This window comes from Pelobates fuscus, chromosome 1 (assembly GCF_036172605.1).
Source record: "Pelobates fuscus isolate aPelFus1 chromosome 1, aPelFus1.pri, whole genome shotgun sequence".
NCBI classification, from domain to species: domain Eukaryota; kingdom Metazoa; phylum Chordata; class Amphibia; order Anura; family Pelobatidae; genus Pelobates; species Pelobates fuscus.
Window position 1 is genome coordinate 412878491 of NC_086317.1, and position 8453 is coordinate 412886943.

The following is an 8453-nucleotide window of genomic DNA, read 5'->3' on the forward strand; positions in this document are numbered from 1 at the left end:
GATATGAAAACGGACAAAAGCTTAAAGAAACTCAAGAGCTTACCCTTCGGTAAATCATGCTCAGGTCTCAATATAGTTTTTGCACATTTGTGCCATTACAGAGTGAACCTTTACAAATTGCACATCGGTCTAACGCGCGTGTGACTGGGGCCTGACCCAGCGCTAAGGGACATCGGCGCTGGATTCAGGTAAGTGGCTAAAGGGGGGGGCGCGAGGAAGGGGGTACCTATTAACCCTATAGTGACAGAAAAACGGGTTTGTTTTCCTGGCACTATAGGATTTCTTTAATGCATTGCAAGAAAAAAAAAAGAATATAGTGAATACATAGGGAATACATCTAAAAATGCATACTAAGCCTCCTTTAAAACAAAAACAGAGAATACAAGCACTCTGAGAACAGACAAAAGCTTAGAGAAACTCAATAGCTTGTCCTTCGGTAAATCCCTGCTCAGGTCTCTATAAATAGTTTTTGATCACTTGTGCTATATCAATGCACATCAGACTGATCCCACCCATAAGGGCAGTCCAGAACAAATAAGCCGGCGAGTTTTCTCTGCACGAGAGATACAGGAACCCCCAATGATCATTTCGGCCTTCATTGAACCTCGTCAGCGTCAGTCTGATATGGAAATGGTATAGGTTCTCTTTGTAATGGCACATGTGAGCAAAAACATTTTGACACCTGAGCAGGGATTAACTTATGGGCAAGCTTTTGAGTTTCTCTAATCTGTCTGTTTGTCTGTTCTCAGAGCTCTCATATTCTCTGTTTTTGTTTTAAAGAAGGCTTAGTATGGCTTTTTAGATGTATTCACTAAACTAGAAATTGTGAAGAATTGGCACATTTATATTGTTATGCAAAAATGCATGTGCTTGTGTAATAGTAACATGAACTAATGAACTACTTAAATGCTTAAATTACTAGAGTGTAAACTAAAGCAATCTTAATCCCTTGTACCAAGTTGTCAGTATAGTCTGATCCCCGTCACGCAGAACCCAAATAACCAAATAACAATATACCCAAAAAAACTAAAGTGTATTACGGGACTTTAGAGTGGCCAGATTTAATGTAAAAACTAAAATAAACACAACAAGCCGAAGTCAGGAGAACAGAGAGGAGGTAATCGGCAAGACAAGCCAATCGTCTAAAACACAGTAGGATCAATAGATAAACGTACTCTCAGACTCACTGAACAGTCGCCTAACTAAAGTTAAATAGCCTTAAGAGGGCTGTGATTCACTATTGGCAATCACATGACGTCAAAACATGCGTGCACAAAGTACTCGTGATCAGGGCCGGACTGGGAACTAAAATCAGCCCTGGAAAAAAATTCTATACCAGCCCAATAATGCGTCGCGACAGCATAGTGTGCTGATATAGAGGGTGAAAAAATAAATTTAAATTGAAAACTCTTACTCTAACGAAGGAACGCATATAGGGCGTCAAAATAAACAAAAGAGCGCCTTTTTTTTTAAGTAGACGTACATTTGCATGTAATCAATGTTTCAGTACAACTACTTTGGCCTATTAAGGACATTTTAGTAATGGTACTGAAATGCTGAATGTCTGCAGTTGCACAACTAAAAAAATGAAGTGATCTGGTTAATTTTGAAGTTCTATGGGTGCGCTCTTCACTTTGAATATGTTATTGTGCATGAGTATGCAACTAGCAACAAGACAGGGCCAATACGTGCTCATTACACACACACACACACGTGTGTGTGTATATATATATATATATATATATATATATATATATATGAATGACATTTATGTGTGTATTATGCATATATAAATGTATATTACAATATGTGTAAATAGTATAGGCATAGTTATATGTTACTAATACACACATCAATATACATGCATATATATGTGTGTATTACTGTCAGGATCACATCAATTTACGTCTATTACCTTTACCTCGTTTAGTGTATCTTGTCTCCAATTGTCTCCTTTTTTTTCTCTTACAGCGACCCTTGTACATCTTTTACTTCATCCCAGTCCATGTGTGTTTCTTTTTACCCTTCTCCAGCCTCTGTATTTCTCTTTCCCCCAGCTCCTTTTGTGTTGTTCTTAGCCCCAGACACTTTGTCTCTTTCTCCCCTTCCAAATCTCATCTGTGTGTCTCTTTCTAACTCCAGACTCTGTGTGCCTCTTTCTCTTCTCCCAGTCACTCTCTATCTCTTTTTCCCCAGTCCAGCGTTGCCTCCCACAAATCTTGTGTCACTTTGTCCCCCTTCCCTACTGTATGTCTCTTTGTCACCCCAATAAACCTTCTGTGTGTCTCTCTTCCCCATCTCCTCCCTGTGTCTCTCTCTCTTACCCCTCTGTCTCTTTGTACCCCCATCCCCTGTGTCTCTCTATTACCCCATCTGTCTCTGTGTCCTCCTTCTCCGGTGTCTCTCTATTACCCCTCTCTTTGTCCCCCCCATCCCCTGTTTCTCTATTACCCCTCTGTCTCTTTGTCCCCCCTTGCCCTATGTCTCTCTATTACCCCTCTGTCTCTTTGTCCCCCCCCCAACCTGGTGTCTTTCTATTACCCCTCAGTCTCTGTGTCCCCCCTCTCCCTGTGTTTCTATTATTCCTCTATTTGTCTCCCCCCTTCCCCTCTATTTGCCTACCCCATCTCCTCTATTTGCCTCTCCCCTTCCCCTCTATTTGTCCCCCCTCCCCCTCTATTTGCCTCTCCCCTTCCCCTCTATTTGTCTCCCCCTTCTCCTCTATTTACCCCCCTTCCCCTCTATTTGCCTCCCCCCTTATTTGTCTCCCCCTTCTCCTCTATTTACCCCCCTTCCCCTCTATTTGCCCCCCTTCCCCTCTATTTGTCTCCCCATCCCCTCTATTTGCCTCTCCCCTTCCCCTCTATTTGTCTCCCCCTTCCCCTCTATTTACCCCCCTTCCCCTCTATTTACCCCCATTCCCCTCTATTTGCCTCCCCCTTCTCCTCTATTTGCCCCCCTTCTCCTCTATTTGTCTCCCCCTTCTCCTCTATTTGTCTCCCCCTTCTCCTCTATTTGTCTCCCCCTTCTCCTCTATTTGCCCCCCCTTCCCCTCTATTTGCCCACCCTTCCCCACTATTTGCCCACCCTTCCCCTCTATTTGTCCCCCCCTTCCCCTCTATTTGGCTCTCCCCTTCCCTTCTATTTACCCCCTTCCCCTCTATTTGCCTCCCCCTTCTCCTCTATTTGCCCCCCTTCCCCTCTATTTGCCCCCTTCCCCTCTATTTGCCCCCCCTTCTCCTCTATTTGCCCCCCTTCCCCTCTATTTGTCTCCCCCTTCTCCTCTATTTACCCCCTTCCCCTCTATTTACCCCCTGCCCCTCTATTTGCCTCCCCCATTCTCCTCTATTTGCCCCCCTTCCCCTCTATTTGTCTCCACCTTCTCCTCTATTTGCCCCCCTTCCCCTCTATTTGCCCACCCTTCCCCTCTATTTGCCTCCCTTCCCCTCTATTTGCCTCCCTTCCCCTCTATTTGTCCCCCCCTTCCCCTCTATTTGCCTCGCCCCTTCCCCTCTATTTACCCCCCTTCCCCTCTATTTTCCCCCCCTTCTCATCTATTTGCCCCCCTTCCCCTCTATTTGTCTCCCCTTCTCCTCTATTTGCCCCCCCTTCCCCTCTATTTGCCCCCCCTTCCCCTCTATTTGCCCCCCCTTCCCCTCTATTTGCCTCCCTTCCCCTCTATTTGTCCCCCCCTTCCCCTCTATTTGCCTCTCCCCTTCCCCTCTATTTACCCCCCTTCCCCTCTATTTGCCCCCCCTTCTCCTCTATTTGCCCCCCTTCCCCTCTATTTGTCCCCCCTTCCCCTCTATTTGCCTCTCCCCTTCCCCTCTATTTACCCCCCTTCCCCTCTATTTGCCCACCCTTCCCCTCTATTTGCCCACCCTTCTCCTTCTGTGTAGCTGCTAAATTTGTCACAGGAGGACTGAGGGAGGGGGCGGAGCTAACGACATGCTCCCTCACGGTTCCCATAATTCCTAGCATCTACACATCATAGAGTAGTGATTACTCTATGATGTGTAGATGCTAGGAATTATGGGAACCGAGAGGGAGCATGGTCGTTAGCTCCGCCCCCTCCCTCAGTCCTCCTGTGCTGACAGCTATGCTGCTGTCAGTATCAGTGAGTGTGCCGCCGGATCGCTTAGGCGGCCGCCCGGCTCACTCACTGATACTGACAGCAGGTACAGCTGTCAGCACAGGAGATGGGGCCGCCGGCCACAAGGTAAGTATACACCCTCAGAGTGTGCCGCCGGACCGGCCACCCGGCGGCACCGACAATGCGGCCGGCGGCCGCAATATTATTAAAATATAGGGAGCCCTCTCTCCCTCCCTCTCTCCCTCCAGCCCACCGGGAAATTTCCCGGTATCCCGGTGGGCCAGTCCGGCCCTGCTCGTGATGACACGCATGTCCGTGTCATACTCATAGGTGAAGCCTTAAAAAAGGCTCCAATGCATAGCAGCTGGTGTCATTTAACACATCGGATGTGAGAGCTGCCGCCACCATAGATGGAGTCAGCTGCGGCACTTCCTGGACCCTGACCAGCCGCGTGGGAATATGCTAAGGGTAAGCTTGACCCTAGGCTGGCGTGACTCAAGTAAACAAAATTCTTTTTTTTCTTATATTCTTCTTCTTATTATTATTATTATTACTGGTTATAAATTATTATAGAAAGTGTGGTAACACAATATATCACTACTAAACGTTATTTTTCAAGCAATAACTACATATGGCCTTAAATAAACTGTATGAACGATCCACAATTTTAAACAGCAGATACAAAATATTCTTGCCTTCTTCTGTTGTCATCTGCAGTGATGACCTAGTCTGGAATGCAGCTGTCTGGCCACAGTAAGATCAAGAGAACTTTAACATCCACAAGATACAATCTCCACAAGAGACCACTGACAGGAAGCATCAGGGAGGTTGCACATCATTTATCGGTTAAGCATTACCCAGTGACTAACCAGCATCAATCTGTCTTTATCCTTCTTGGAAAACCTTGACGTGGCTAACCACTGATTATTTAACAGACTTATGCAAATTATTCACTGTTGGTCCATATGGTTAATTACATTTAATTACAAAATCCTGGCTAATTATGCCTTTTCTTAGTTTTTGAATAGATACATAACCATACAAACACGCAATGTGATACAAGATTTAAATAGCTTGTTTAGTCTGCCTTATCTTCTGAAAATATCCAACTTCACTAAACATCATATGTGTGAATTTAGTACACATGAATGCCTTGATAATACCAGTCCATATAACTTTTGTTTATTCTTGTGGTCCTGTGTATACACGGATGGCTGCATGTGTCCAAAAGCTCAATCTCATGCTGTTATACCCTGGCTGGTTTCAAATCTGCTCTACGATCTTTCTTTCACTTTGCATCTGTTGTTTAAAACACTGCTTCTGTTGCCGTGATATCGTATTCTTTCCTCCCAAATAACTTTTCATTTTTTGGAATAGGAAGGAACCACTCTTGAAGGCCTAAATAATCCCCCTTCTTCTGGATCTTCTGCTACACTACAAGGAAGAGAAATGGTCAGTTGTATAGGAAGTCTGTAGGTGGATCTACAACATAACATTTCCACCTCACAATGTGGTCTTTATCAAATACCTTGCTCACACCTCAACATATGCTCACATGTCATATGTTCATCTTCCAAAACTATTTACTAAAAGAAAATAGATATTGTTAGTAACTGCCATAACATGCAAAGCTCACATCACGTGTGATACAGCCAAAAAAAGGAATCTCAGGGCAATGAACTAGTTTTGCTTTAGGTGTTTGTCAAGCAATTTGAAACACCGGACTGCTCTCTTAAAAGCAAGGCAACAGACAAAAAATAATGAAATATAAAGCTGTTGCAAGGCTTGAACAAAACATAAGCCAGGACTAGATCACAGCAATAGTTTACAGAAAACTGTGAGAGGAACATCATTGCTGGAACACTGGGGACTAAAAACACATCACGGAACATTACATTAAGTACCACCTTGGTCTGCAGATTGGATTATTGGCCACTGTGATGTTACTGCCATCTGATTGGACCACAGGATACAAGTAGACACGGAACTGAAGTGGAGATGGGCAGGCTGGGATGAATCAGAAACAAATAACTGGGAGTACAGAGTCATACAAACACAAAGGGGCCATGGCGACCCAGCAAATGAATAGAAGAACACACACATTAAGATCTATCACCGTGAATTAACGGTGCTGGAGGGCTTTATGACAGAATACATAAGGGTAAGGGTTTGATACACTGGTACCTGTACATCTATTTATGTAAATATTGTGAATTTAATATAAAACTTGTTCCAAACACTTTGCCATATTATTGCATATTTGTGAATAAAGAAAAAATCTCTTTATCCCCAACTTTTATTCCTCTAATATGTACAATATGTACAACTTGTAAGGTGTGCAGTAAGGTGTGAAGATTTTGGTGACTTAAGCAGAGCTTTAGGGTTCAAAAATAATGCTCGGTTGATTTAGCAATTTACATCACAATCTAATTCAGTCCTGGCACAGCCAGGGAACACATTGTATTGGAGGTAAATAAACCGAAACATTTGTCATGTTCCAAGAAATAAAAATGATGGACAGCAAGCCAAAATTGAGAACTTAGTTCCAAGAAACAGATAAATACAGCTGTGTGGATTTCTTCCATTAATTTAATTTAAGACCCCACACACACATATTTGTTAAAGGGACTCCAATATTGTTGAATGGGTAAGGCAGTGGCTGAGTGACAGGCAACAGAGGGTTGTAGTCAATGGAGTATATTCTAAGCTTGGGCTTGTCACCAGTGGGGTACCTCAGGGATCTGCACCCATTCTCTTTAATATTTTTATTAGTGATATTGCAGAAGGTCTTGATGGTAAGGTATGTCTTTTTGCTGATGATACTAAGATATGTAACAGGGTTGATGTTCCAGGAGGGATAAGCCAAATGGCTAATGATTTAGGTAAACTAGAAAATGGTCAGAGCTGTGGCAAATTACATTTAATGTGGATAAGTGCAAAATAATGCATCTTGGACGTAAAAATCCAATGGCAGAGTACAGAATATTTGTTAGAGTCCTAACCTCAACATCTGAGGAAAGGGATTTAGGGGTAATTATTTCTGATGACTTAAAGGAACACAGACAATGTAATAGAGCAGCAGGAAATTCTAGCAGAATGCTTTGTTGTATAGGGAGAAGTATTAGCAGTAGAAAGATGGAAGTGCTCATGCCATTGTACAGAACACTGGTGAGACCTCACTTGGAGTATTGTACTGAGTTGTTCTCTCAGCCCCATTACAGACAATAAGAGGAACGCACCTTCATGAAACTGAAACAACTAGCGAGAACAAGTAGTGAGAACAAACTTACTGAAACACTACAAAGATTCTACAACTCAGACAGAGGCTCCAGAAGTCTCTCCTTGAAGAACCGATGTCTTTTGGGTTTGACAGCTTCCTTCTGGGTTGTAAAATAAGAGAACAGGACACGCTTGGATTTACTTGGCGCACCATCCTCCTCCACATCTGGCCTGACCACAGGAGCAGCGCTTCGGTCCAGGATCATTTGGGCTGTACTCCAGCTAAATCTGACAAACTGTATCCAAAAACAGGGTCCAGATATTTGGCAAGTCATTCCTTTGTCGTTGGGTTGTTTGGATATCAAGAGCCATAATCCATATCAATATCATCCAAATTCTCCAAGAATTTCCACCCTTTTACAACTCTGTCTCGTGCCACCTTTGCACAGATACTTGCTGCACTAACAACAGGAAACAATGAATCCGCCTTCTCTCTCACAGTGACATCCAGCTCTGGGAATCAGTGTTTCAGCTTCTCCTGGTAGTTCTCTGCAGGGCCCACTGTATCTACAAACACCTCTTTCAGCTGAACACCTGTATCTAGAGCATGCTGAATTAGACCGATAGCAGTGTCATGCGATAAGGCATTTAAATTGCACTTTGCTCTTTGTTGCATGCTGGTAGAGGTGACATTAGTGGACAGTATGTGTAAGGCCCAGCCAATGAAGTCTGTTGTAGCATTTTACTCTTCAAACAGACGTTCCCTCTCAGATTCATTGAGTGTCTTGGAATCTGCCACTTTCCACTCCTCCATTTCCTTTTTGCGTGACACAGGACAGTAACAGATCCCCTAAACCATAGGACCGAGCACGGGGCCCCTGCCAGCCTCATCTATCTACAGGCAGCAGTCTTCCCTCTAGCACTCCTCGGGGACTTGATGAAGCCTATTGTGGCAAAACGCGTATAGAAACTTTTTAATATAATCTAAGTGTTATTAAAGGAATATTTGGCTATTATACATTTGGTTGCCACATTCCTCTTTCCACTATAGAATTATATTATTATTTGTTATTTTATTATTTGAAAGTTTATTTTATTCAGACCTAACTACTACTGCCTTTTTGTTCATATTGAACCAAGA

At 43.4% G+C, this 8453-nt stretch overlaps 1 pseudogene; it reads right to left on the minus strand.

The window, feature by feature from the left end:
* Nucleotides 1-7401: 7401 nt before the first annotated feature.
* Nucleotides 7402-8186, minus strand: LOC134597027 (ribonuclease H2 subunit A-like; annotated as a pseudogene).
* Nucleotides 8187-8453: the final 267 nt, after the last annotated feature.